The sequence below is a fragment of the Coccinella septempunctata genome, chromosome 1 (genome assembly GCF_907165205.1).
Source record: "Coccinella septempunctata chromosome 1, icCocSept1.1, whole genome shotgun sequence".
Lineage (NCBI taxonomy): Eukaryota > Metazoa > Arthropoda > Insecta > Coleoptera > Coccinellidae > Coccinella > Coccinella septempunctata.
The window spans coordinates 40,916,827-40,928,907 of NC_058189.1; the positions used below are offsets into that span (position 1 = coordinate 40,916,827).

Sequence of the window (12,081 nt, forward strand, 5' to 3'; positions counted from 1 at the left end):
ATAACAAATGAAAAAAACTAAAATATAGTAAAGAGTACCTAATAAAAATAAAAATAGGAACGAATGAATTGCTGAGTCAACGTTATCTCAAAAGTGGTTCGAAATGAAATAAACCATTAGCTTGTATACATTTCTCTTGTCGAATTTTCAAATTGGATACAGTCTTCCGAATCATATCGCAATATGAATTTGCATATTCAAGCGATGGAAACCCCTGAAACCCCACTTAAACAAACAGCGGGCGTATGAACATACATATTTTGATTTCAGAATAATGAATATCGAGAATATCAACGAATAGTTCGTTGTCCTTTGAATTTATCAACGAAAACGTGAAAAAAGTTCCCCTTCGGCTACTTATGGCTGTATGTACCGTTTCATTAAGCTAAGATTAAGCTCTCAAACGACGTTTAAGCATAGAAACTATGAAAAAAAGACGTTTAAGGAATTCATCTCGTTTAATGACACGGTGCATACTCCCATTAATCAGAAGTCCCTTCATGAAATGTTCTCCAACATTTTTGCCTAGTCTAGTGTAGTCTTACATACGACATACAGGGTGTTTCACGAGATAGTGAATGAGGGTCATCTAGGCTTTCGGAAAAGTTGCTTCTTTTTTACCCAAAAGCCATTAGTTTCGGAGATACAGGCTGATTTATGGATTTCGGCTTAAATTTTCTATATCCATAACATGAGAACGAGTGATGAAAATTTTTTGGGCTTAACTTCCATAGCCCCTTCGAGATAGAACAGGCAGTTCCTAGATTATCAGGACAGAACTCCAAATATTGAGATTTATTTTTCAAATATCAAATTCTATATTTTCTGGATCAGTTGAGAAATTCCTTTTTCAGAATTGAAAAAACATTTTTTTTTCAATAAAATTGAATTTCAACTTCGCATGGTACACTTGTTCGAAAATAGAAAACGAACGAACGAAATCATATTTCAGGTTCATCATTGAGAATACAGTCCTGTTTTCAAATATTCAGTTATAATTCACAAGTGTGCCATGAGACGTGAAAATTGAATTTGATTGACAAAAATTGCCATTTTTTAAATTCTGAAAGCAATAAGTCCTTTGCATTTTTTTATCGAGTCATGATTATTCTCATGCCAATTGCCTTCAGCCTTCGTTTATTGTCGCTGTCTTTCCACATTTCATTCGGATGGAAAATACGTACAGGACAACAATACATAAAACCGCAAATAACAGGATGCAACTGCGGAAGTGACAACGACTGATAAGCGGCTGTTGCACCACCACTGTACTGCCTGGCGTAATGAAGAACACACCCAGTAGCCCATGAAATCATTCGACGATTAATCTGCTATTCGTTTCACAGAAAATCAGCTGATACCAAGTGGAGGGAAAATACATAATATTACAGTATACCGCTCGAAAATTGGATGGCGGAAGTTTACTCGTGCGAGATATGAACATCATCCATGATAACATTTTCCGATAGAAACCGGCGTTACTGGAAAGCCAAAATGTGAATATCTTAGCAACAGCTTTCTGGAAAACAAGTTATGAAGATAGCTACTTATATAGTTGAAATTGAGTACAAAGTACAATTCATTCATTTCATCTATGGCGCTAGGATAAAATTTGAGATCGTATTAGCAGTTCTACTTTAGGGAAGAACGAGTAATATCTTTTCTCATTATCATTTTTCCATTAGATATTAAAGTGAAAATGTCCATTATTTAAAATATACCGAATTAAAAATATAGGAGTCTTCAATTATTTTGAAAATATAATTCTTCAGCAGATTTTTTAATTTTCAACCCTCAGAATAAGTCGATCAGAACTAAGAGCTTGGAGAGATATTGTCGGATGGTACTCGCGTTTTCTATGGGATTTTTGTCGAGTAACATCCTGTGTTGTCGGTTTAAAGCTTATTGGATTCCTAAAAACATTAACTGTTAAAATGTCGGTGAAGCTTTCAATGTTTTTCAAATCGTCATTGTCGGATATAAGGAACCAAGAACATCTATAATTTCAAGCGAATAAACTACAGAATTATGCATTATGTATTTCTGAAGCTAGTTTTCTGAGAATCTACTTAATTTTTCGGGAATTTTCAATAATAATGAATGGAATTCTAAACAGTTGAATATGTGATTCAGATACATATAACTGCATAATCCGTATGCAGATTTCGCCCTTGAAGTTATGGTGGGTTTATGCAGAATTCTTAAAAACCAAGACCTAAGAAAGGAACCAATCTATATCAGACTGCGATCACATGAACGCCATTTGCCAATGTGATCGTTCCTTTCTTAGATTTCACTTCTTAGGAAACTCTGCGTGAACCCACCATTAGTCGATGCATTAGGACCATAACTATATAGCCACTCTGAAAAGTCCAAGCAAGTTTACGGCCAGACGGTCGAACAGAATAAAATTTGACTTCGACTTTCGAATTTTGATATCAGCGAGTCCAAATCAATCGTTTAAGACCATTCTCATCTCAAAATTCAAGAAATGTAGCCATTTAGGCAAAATGATAACGCTCATAAAGATTGAAAAGAAACGAAGCTATGGAAACAAACAGTCTGGAAGCTCTAACACCCTGTAGATATGAGATAAGTGGAGATTCACAGACCTATGGAATAGAATAGAACAGAATACTTCATAGGTCCTTTCAAATATCATAAAGATATATAGGATAGGTAAAAAAAAACAACAAATACATATCTAATATGAATACAATTATCAAATTAATTTATCGGAAAAAAAATTCTTGGCTCATAGAAACCCTTAGAACATAACAGTTTGATTTCTTTCTTGAATTATCTATCATTCAATATTTCAAACTAGTTTGGTAGACAATTATTGAAAGAAATTCCGGCAAATTTCGGTGATGCCCTGTATTTGGAAGCTAAGTGCTTTAATATACTAAATATACTCTATTCGCATTTATTTTAGCAGTCGGCTGGCCATGAAATAATTTACTCAAGTTTTTGTAACTAGAACGGAGTAAGGTTGACACTCATGAAATGTCGTTAATATCATAACGCCGTTGCCACTTATATCAATTTTATTACGAAAATGCAGAAAGTGATTGAAAAAAAAAACAGGGTTTCAGGAAGTGCTATTTAGAATTCAGGTCCGCTCATTCAAATAGTTATACCCTGATATTATAAAATCCACAGTACGTCAGACGGTAGCAAACATATTCAATGTAAGAGAATTTATATAATGTTTCATCTGAATTTAAACGACTTATATTTCAGCTGAATATTTCCACAATCAGAAAGATTGTGAACGAAGAGGATGACAAAGAATTTCCTTCTATTGGGAGACCCAAAAAAGTGGTGGCATTTGAGAATTTTATCTTTGAGTGAATTAATGCGAAAAGTTTACTACAGGATTTTCGATGAATGTCATTGTAGAATAAGTTCCCGAAAATTGATATCTCTATTTTTCATTTGACTCGTCCTATACATTTTAAAAGTCTTAAGGTACCAATAAATATCTAATTATTATTATTATATCAATGTATTAAGATGAGCCGCCACAAATATGCACCTGTTAATTGTTTATTCATGTGAAATTTTTGTTCAAAGGTGAAGTTCATCTTTACTTGAAGCTTCCTTTAATTCCTTTTACTTATATTTTTTTTTTTTTTTATTATAGGTTTGCCGCTTCGACAGCTAGGTCATTAGCGGTGTTGGAACTGTTACATGTATGACTTAGGGGACTATTTACAATTAAATTTTCACATTGATAGACTTTATAAAAGCTAAAGTATTGACGATATCCGTTGTGTTGATCTTAAGAGCTTCTTCCATCTTGATGTTCACATTGAAATGATTCCTTTGGGTCTGGTACATGCTGCATTCTGTTATAATGTGCCGGATGGTGATATTGGTGTTGCATGTAGTACATATTGGGGCGTTATCCTTTGCTAGGAGGTGTTGATGAGATACAAGGCTATGTCCGATTCGGAGTCTTCTTATGGTCACTAAGTCTCTTCTATGTTGGGTGATAGGATTTAGGTTGGATATAGTTGGGTCGATGAGTGCAAGTTTGGACCTTTGATGTTGCCAAATATTTTTCCATTTTTTCTTTATAAAGGTTTTGTAGGTGTTACTCATATCGTAATTGGTCAACATATCAATTTCCTCTACTGAAGAGATTGCGTCTTTTGCTGCCTGATCAGCTTTCTCATTTCCATCTATGCCACTATGTGAAGGAACCCAAACTATTTGGCAGCTATTCTGTCTGGAGTACAAGGATGTCAATAGATCTGTTATCTTAGTCACCATAGTGTTACTCGAGTAGAGCTCTTGAATTGCTTGAATAGCACTTAATGAATCTGTACACACGACAGAGTGGGCAATGTTTTGTTCCTCAATATGTTCCAGTGCTTTCGAGATGGCTACTAATTCTGCTGTGAATATGGAACATTCTGTTGGAAGTCTGAATTTTTTTGTATGTGACTGTGTGAGGAAGGCGCATCCAACTCCTTCAGCTGACTTGGAGGCATCGGTGTATACTATTACTTCATCTTCATGTTTGGCCATTAATTCATTGAATTTTCCTTGAATAATGAGAGGGTGTATGTTCGTTTTTCTATATAGTGTAAGTGAAGTGTTTGTATCAGCCCTTTTGTGAGACCATGGTGGTTGTGATGGTAATTTATGTTTAAGAGTTACAGGTATTCTAAAATCCGCCAGGACATGATTCACCTGGTGGTATAGAGGAGACTTAAGGTTTCTTCGATCTGAGTAGAGCTGCTGGTTTTTGTCTCTATAAATTTGGTTTTGAATAGGATTTCGTTCATCAGCCGAGATCCTAGATGCGTAAGTTAATTGGAGCATCTGTCTTCGAAGATGGAGTGGCATCTCACCCATTTCCCTGCAGAGGCTGTCAGTGGGACTTGTGATAAAGGCTCCTGAAGCTAATCGTAGTGCTGAGTTTTGTACGACGTTAAGGCTACTCAATACGGATGCAGAAGCCGTTGCATATATAATAGATCCATAATCCAGTTTTGATCTTATAAGTGTCCTATAGATAATCAGGAGTGTTTTTTCGTCGGATCCCCAGTGGTTATTAGCTAAGACTTTCATAATATTCAGGCGCTTAGTACATTCAGTTTTTAGTTGCTTTATGTGTTCACTCCATGTTAACTTTGAATCAAATATCATTCCGAGAAATTTATGGTGGTTCACACATTGTAGTGGGGTATTGAAGAACTTTAGGTGGCATGGTTTCTGATGTTTTCTCGTGAATTTCATTACCTTTGTCTTAGTTAGTGAGAATGTGAAGCCAGAAATATTTGACCATTCTTCCAATTCTTTTATACTTGCTTGAAGGAGCCTTGTGGTAGTGTTTGAATTTCGACCACGGCACATTATCAGGAGATCATCTGCGTATATTGTAGTTTTTATAGGTGCTTTAATATGGTGAATTACGTCATTTATTGCTACCAGGAAAAGAGTTGTACTAAGAACTGATCCTTGAGGTACGCCATTTTGTAGACTGCGGAAAGAAGACCAAGTGTTTCCAATCTTAACACGAAAAAACCTGTCGCTAATGAAATTTTTTATGAAAAACAATATGTTACCATCTAAATTCCACTTCTTCAGTATCTTCAGTATTCTGTATCGCCATGTAGTATCAAATGCTTTGACAATATCGAAGAATATAGCAATAAGCTCCTGATTTTCAGCGAAAGCATCTAATATTTCTGTGTGTAATTCGACAAGATTATCTAAGGTTGACCGATGTTTTCGGAAGCCACTTTGTTGATTTATAATGAGTTTGTTCTTTTCTAAGAAGTAGCATAGTCTTTTATTTATTATTTTTTCCATGAGTTTGCACATTGTGTTGGTTAGTGAAATTGGGCGATAGTTTTTTGGGTCGGTGCAATTGATGCTAGACTTCTGGATGGGGATGACTGTAGCTTCTCTCCATTTATCAGCAAAGGTATGTCTTGACCACATGTTATTGAAAAGTGTTAATAAAGTTTGTAAGGCTGATTCAGGGAAATGTTTCAGAAAAATATTGGGAATCTGGTCGGGACCAGGTGCACTATTTTTGCTGTTCGCTATTGCGTACTTGAGTTCGTCCATCGTGATTGGTAGATTGATTGGATTTTGATTATTTTCTTCTATCATTATGGGGTCAGAAGTCTCAGTTTTTCGTTTATAATGAAGAAAATCAGAATTGTAATTGGAATCAGAAGATTGTTGTTCAAATTGTTCGGCTAATATTTCTACAATTTGCTGTCTGTCTGTGATAACTTTGTGTCCGCGTTTTAGTGCTTTTATTTCATGTTTACTTCGTCTTCCTTTCATTGCATTGATTTTCTGCCATACCTCCTTTGTATCAGTACTCGTATTCAGATGTGATACAAAGTCTTGCCAAGATTTCTTTTTACTGATCTTCAGAATTCTCCGAGTTTGGGCTCTTTGTTTTTTAAACTCTATAAGATTTTCAATAGTGTTGTGTCTCTTGAGTTTATTCAGTGCACTTTTACAAAGTTTAACGTGTTCTTTACAGTCGGAGTTCCACCATACTGCAAATTTAGGTTTCTTGGTGATTTTCCTCTTACCAACGAACTGTTCGGCGGCTTCAGTAATGATCTTAGAGAATTCTTCGACAGCCAAATTGATATTGTCGCTGAGTGAAAATGCAATCATTTTTTCATCTATGTATTTTGAGAAGGAAACCCAGTCTGCCGCATTTATTTTCCAACTTTCAGCAACATCCATATGTTCCCTGCATGTTTCGTAGGTTAACTTGATTGGAAAATGGTCGCTACCGTATAGGTCATCAAAAGTTTCCCAGTTGATGAGTGGGTAAAGGCTAGCATTCGATATTGTTAGGTCTATGCTTGAGAAAGTTCCCGTAGATTCGTTGAAATGAGTATAGGCTCCTGTATTAAGTATTGTGAGATCTGAATTGGTTGTGATATTCTCAATAACTTTGCCTCTCTTATTTAGGAATAATGATCCCCATATTGGATTATGGGCATTGAAGTCCCCTAAAAGTACCACGGAATTGGGAAGTTGCTTCATGAGTTCAGTAATATCTGTTTCTTTCAAATCACGATCTGGAGGGATATAAATGTTGCAAATGGTTATTTTTGATGGGGTCCATACGGAGACTGCGATAGATTCAAGATCTGTTTTGATGTCAAATTTTTCACTATGATAGGAGTTCTTTACGAAGATAGCTACACCTCCGCTGGCTTTCCTCGAGTTTACTCTGTTCAGATTGTAAGAGTCATAATTTTTTAATTTTGGTACATGATTCCCCTTAGTGTTTATTTCTTGCAAGCAAAGTATATCGGGATTTTGTTCATCGAGGATCTGTTGAATTCTTTCTAGCCGCGGATAAAATCCGCGGCAGTTCCACTGAATGATAGTAAAACTCATCTAATTTATTCTCTTTGAGGTGATAAATCACGTTCGTTACTGACTTCTTGAGAACTTGTACTGAAGTTGCTGGATGTCTCGATGTCTTCAAGTTTGAGATGTCTCCTGAGAGTTTTCAAGATTTTTGTACACTTCATCTTGGTTATTCGGTCTGGTAAATATGGATGAATTTCCTCGATAGTACGAACCAGGATATCGATATCATCGGTTATTTTAAGCGCGTTAGTCACAGGATTGCTGTTCTCCATGCAGAGTTCCAAAAATGTCTTGAAATTTTCAAATTTGAGTGGATATTGTGTTGGGTCATTTGAAAAAACTTCTTCAATACCTGTCAGATTTAGCGATTTTTGTGAAGTTGTTGCTGTTTTGTATTTTTTATTTTTATTGCTTTTTATTGAAATGGTGCTTGGTTCTAAGAAACTTTGTGGTTGTTTAGGGGGGGTAAGTTGGGAAGAAATTTTTGGGTGGTTTATTTGTTCTGATGCCTGCAAGGGATCCGGGCCATTTCCAGAGTTAGGTGAAGTTGGGGCGCTAGTTGAGGCTCGGCGTTTCTTAGTATTTTCTTGTTCTGTAATGGAGTCATTTTCTTTTTCCATATGTGTAATTTCATCAAGGGATTGTGGAGTGTTGTGTTGTATAGTATTGCCGGGAGGCCTTGTTGTTTGCATTGGCTCAGTTGAATTCCTTTTTGGGCAGGAGTTGGCAATATGACCACTTTCTTTACAATTGAAGCAGATTGGGGTATCTGAGGCAAGGAATAATCTATATGTAGTATTCTCATATGTCAACTGAAAAGAAGAAGGTAGTTCGTGTTCATCGTCTTCGGGGGGATTAATATAGATGTGTCTCTTGAAACTTAGTATGTGGGAGTATTCTTCACCTTCAAGACCTGCTCTCAGAAAATTCAGATTTGATACCAGTTTTGCTCCTAATTCCTTCAATTTATCTTCGATTACATTATGAGGTATAGATGGGCATGCATTCGAAACAATTATTCTCTTTGCTGGAGTTATCAATCGACGAATGTTCGTCTCATGTCCACCAACTTTAATGTAAGAGTGCTTTGCTAGGAGTTGGTCCACAGTTTTAGTGTCATCGAGAAATATACAAACTCTTTGATTAGACAAACGCGAAACATATCGGATACATCTCGCACCGATAATGTCTCCAATCGCTTTCACGTAATCCGAATTCCGAAGGTCGTCGATGGCGTTTATAAGAATTGCTTGATCCTTCTTCGGGAATGACGTCGTTTTTTTGATAGCATTAGCGTAAGAAATTTTTGACGTTGTAGTTGACGATTGAGATTGAGTAGAAGTCGTGTCGTGTATGGAAACTTTAGTCGAGGACATATTGGTTGTGAAATTAATCGTTTTCTTTCAGGTAAGCAGCTGGATGATAACAATTCATTTCTTGTCGATCCCAGATGTTCGCTGAGATAACGCACCTGATGAACTATGATATTCGTAAATTAATTATTGGAATTCCACTAATTCCCGATGAATGAAGATTCGGGAAACTCTGTGTAATTGAGTCCCGAAAATACTCTCAGATGTGTTATAGTATAATCCGAGAATAATATTCTTCGAGTATGAAAAATTCAGTTAACATCAAATTTCTCACCGTATGGTACACGCTAATCGAGCACATGCACACACTATGGGTTCTAGAATGCGAATTTTTACTTATATTGATGCAAGATGATTTTTGTTAAAGAATTTAACATTCTTGTAATTATCCGTTAATTCCTTCGAGAGATACCCATTCCCTACCATTGCATCATATGCATTTCATATTCGGGTTAATATTTTTGAAATCTACAACTGATGTAATGTATTCAAACTTTAGCCAAAGAACGAACATTAACTCTCCTCAAGCTTGTGCATATCATGATATTATACCGATCACTTGTATTTTCCATGCAAATAACTGGGTTTGGTATGCCTTCAATCAGTTTGTATAAACTTCAATTATGTTCGTCACATATTTTCCGAAGAGATTCGACGTTGTGATAAAATACGTAATAACAGAAACTTTTTCGTAGAACGGGCAACATAGCGTTGATTTAAAACCCAAAAATGTTTTGACAAGCGTCATAATCCCACATTTTCGTACTATACAAAGTGAAATGTGTCAAATTTCCGTGGCCAACCGACTGCAAATATAAAAGTGGATGGATTATAAGTTGTGATGCCTGTTTCCATAGTCATGAACATTCCTCCAAATTAGATCCCACGTACAAAAAACAACGCTAACATATACTCTGCAAGAATCTTTCGGTCTCAGACCAATTATTAAGCGTATGATCTTTTTCTGCGTGACAAATACGCGATTAATCTCCGATGATGCTCCCCAAAAAAGGGCATAGTAATTCAGATGACTGTTCGCCAGACAGTAATACACGTTGAGGAGGGTCTCAGTAGGAAGTGACTCCTTTAATCGGTTTAATGCGTAGTAAGATTTGTTTAGAGTCATGGCCTGTGCTTCCACTATTTTGTAAACATTGAATCACAGATAGGACCTCATCAATGACCACTGGAAAGACTAAGAAGTTGTGGTTAATCTGTCAGAAAGAATATCCCCGTAAGGATCACGAAGGGACAATTCACTTATCTCCGAGAATTATTTACCGAATGCCTCACAAACCAACCGAGAGCAAGAAATCACTTTCCCAACCATTTGAAGAGAGATGGCTTCATTATTCCTAGATCGACAGTGCAATTTATCATTCCATTCATCACCTCCAAACAGTTTTATTTACATTTGTTGATCCACAGTAAAGAAAGATATTTCTATAGTATTCGTGTTTAAAAAACTTCAACTGACGATAATATAGATTTGTACTCATCTATAGTCGACGATGTATTTGAATTATGTAATAGCCAATGCAATTTACGTAAGTTATCTCTTGATCTAATAATCAGTGAATTGGTCCATCCTGGACGAGATGGCCGAGAATTTTTATGGATTTTCATTGGGCATGCTACATCAATCACAGACTATACTACTATACTATACTCCATTCACTTTTATTTTAGCAGTCGGTTGGCCATGGAAATTTGACACATTTCACTCTCTATAGTAGGAAAATGAAGGATGAAGGGTCATGACGCTTGTCAAAACATTTTTGGGTTTTAAATCAACGCTATGTTGCCCGTTCTACGTAAAAGTTTCTGTTATTACGTATTTTATCACAATGTCGAATCTCTTCGGAAAATATGTGACGAACATAATTGAAGTTTATACAAACTGATTCAAGGCATACCAAATCCAGTTATTTGCATGGAAAATACAAGAGATCAGAATAATATCATAATATGCACTAGCTTGAGGAGAGTTAATGATCGTTATCTTCTTTGGCTAAAATTTGAATACGTTACATCAGTTGTAGATTTCAAAAATATTAACCTGAAGATGAAATGAATATGTTGCAGTGGTTGGGAATGGGTATCTATCGAAGGAATTAACAGATAATTACAAGAATGTTAAATTCTTCAACAAAAATCATCTTGCATCAATATAAATAAAAGGAATTGAAGGAAGTTTCAATCAAGATGAACTTCACCTCTGAACAAAAATTTCACATGAATGAACAATTAGCAGGACAATTGACGCGTATTTTAGGCTATTCATCTTAATGCATTGATATAATAATAATAATTAGGTATTCATTGATACCTTGAGACATTTACAATGTATAGGACAAGTCAAATGAAAAATAGAAAAATCAATTTTCGGGAACTTATTCTACGATGACATTCATCGAAAATCCTGTAGTAAACTTTTCGCATTAATTCACTCAAACATAAAATTCACAAATGCCACCACTTTTTTGCGTCTCCCAATAGAAGGTAATTCTTTGTCATCCTCCATGGAAGAGCATTGAATATGTTCGCTACCGTCTGACGTATTGTGGATTTTAGAATATCAGGGCATAACTATTTGAATGAGCGGACCTGAATTCTAAATAGCACTTCCTGAAACCCTGTCTCTTTTTTCAATCACTTTGGGCATTTTCGTAATATTAATTGATATAAGTTGTGGCGACGGCGTTATGACATTAACGACATTTCATGAGTGCCAACCTTACTCCGTTCTAGTTACAAAAACTTGAGAGAATTATTTCATGGCCAACCGACTGCTAAAATAAATGTGAATGCAGTATATATACTTTTATACCCTGCAGAATGAAGTACCTAATGGTCATAGAAACACATATTCATTTCCTGGTTAATCACTAAGGAATATCTCATCTACCAAGGTAACATATTCACGATTCACAAGGAGACCACTTATTTTCATACTACCTACACAAAACATATACGCATTCCAATAATGAGGTCACTTTTCCAACCTTCTGAAGATAAAGCGAATTAAATGCATTCTGCATTTGTAAATGAATAAATCAAATAGATAATGCCGAACGAATTCGAGATTACATCCATATTATTTATAATAGTGGCCACGGTTACTGAACCAATATGGAACAAATCGAAACAGATCTTATGATCTCTCTAGTATGAAGTCGCAAAAAATCACTAGAAAAAAGTAAGGAAAACACCACACTGGGATGTCAATGTGGGCTTAAACTCAAAAATAATTTGTAGTGTAGGTACCTATTCGACTGTAAAAAAGGTATTAAATATATATTTACTCACATTGCTTGTTCTTACTCCAGCCCTTAAA

At 35.7% G+C, this 12,081-nt stretch overlaps 1 protein-coding gene across 3 annotated transcripts in view; it reads right to left on the reverse strand.

Annotated features, from left to right (window-relative positions):
* Positions 1-12,081, reverse strand: part of LOC123314772 (supervillin-like) — a 275,601-nt gene that overhangs the window by 132,937 nt on the left and 130,583 nt on the right. The gene's annotated exons all lie outside the window — the stretch shown is intronic.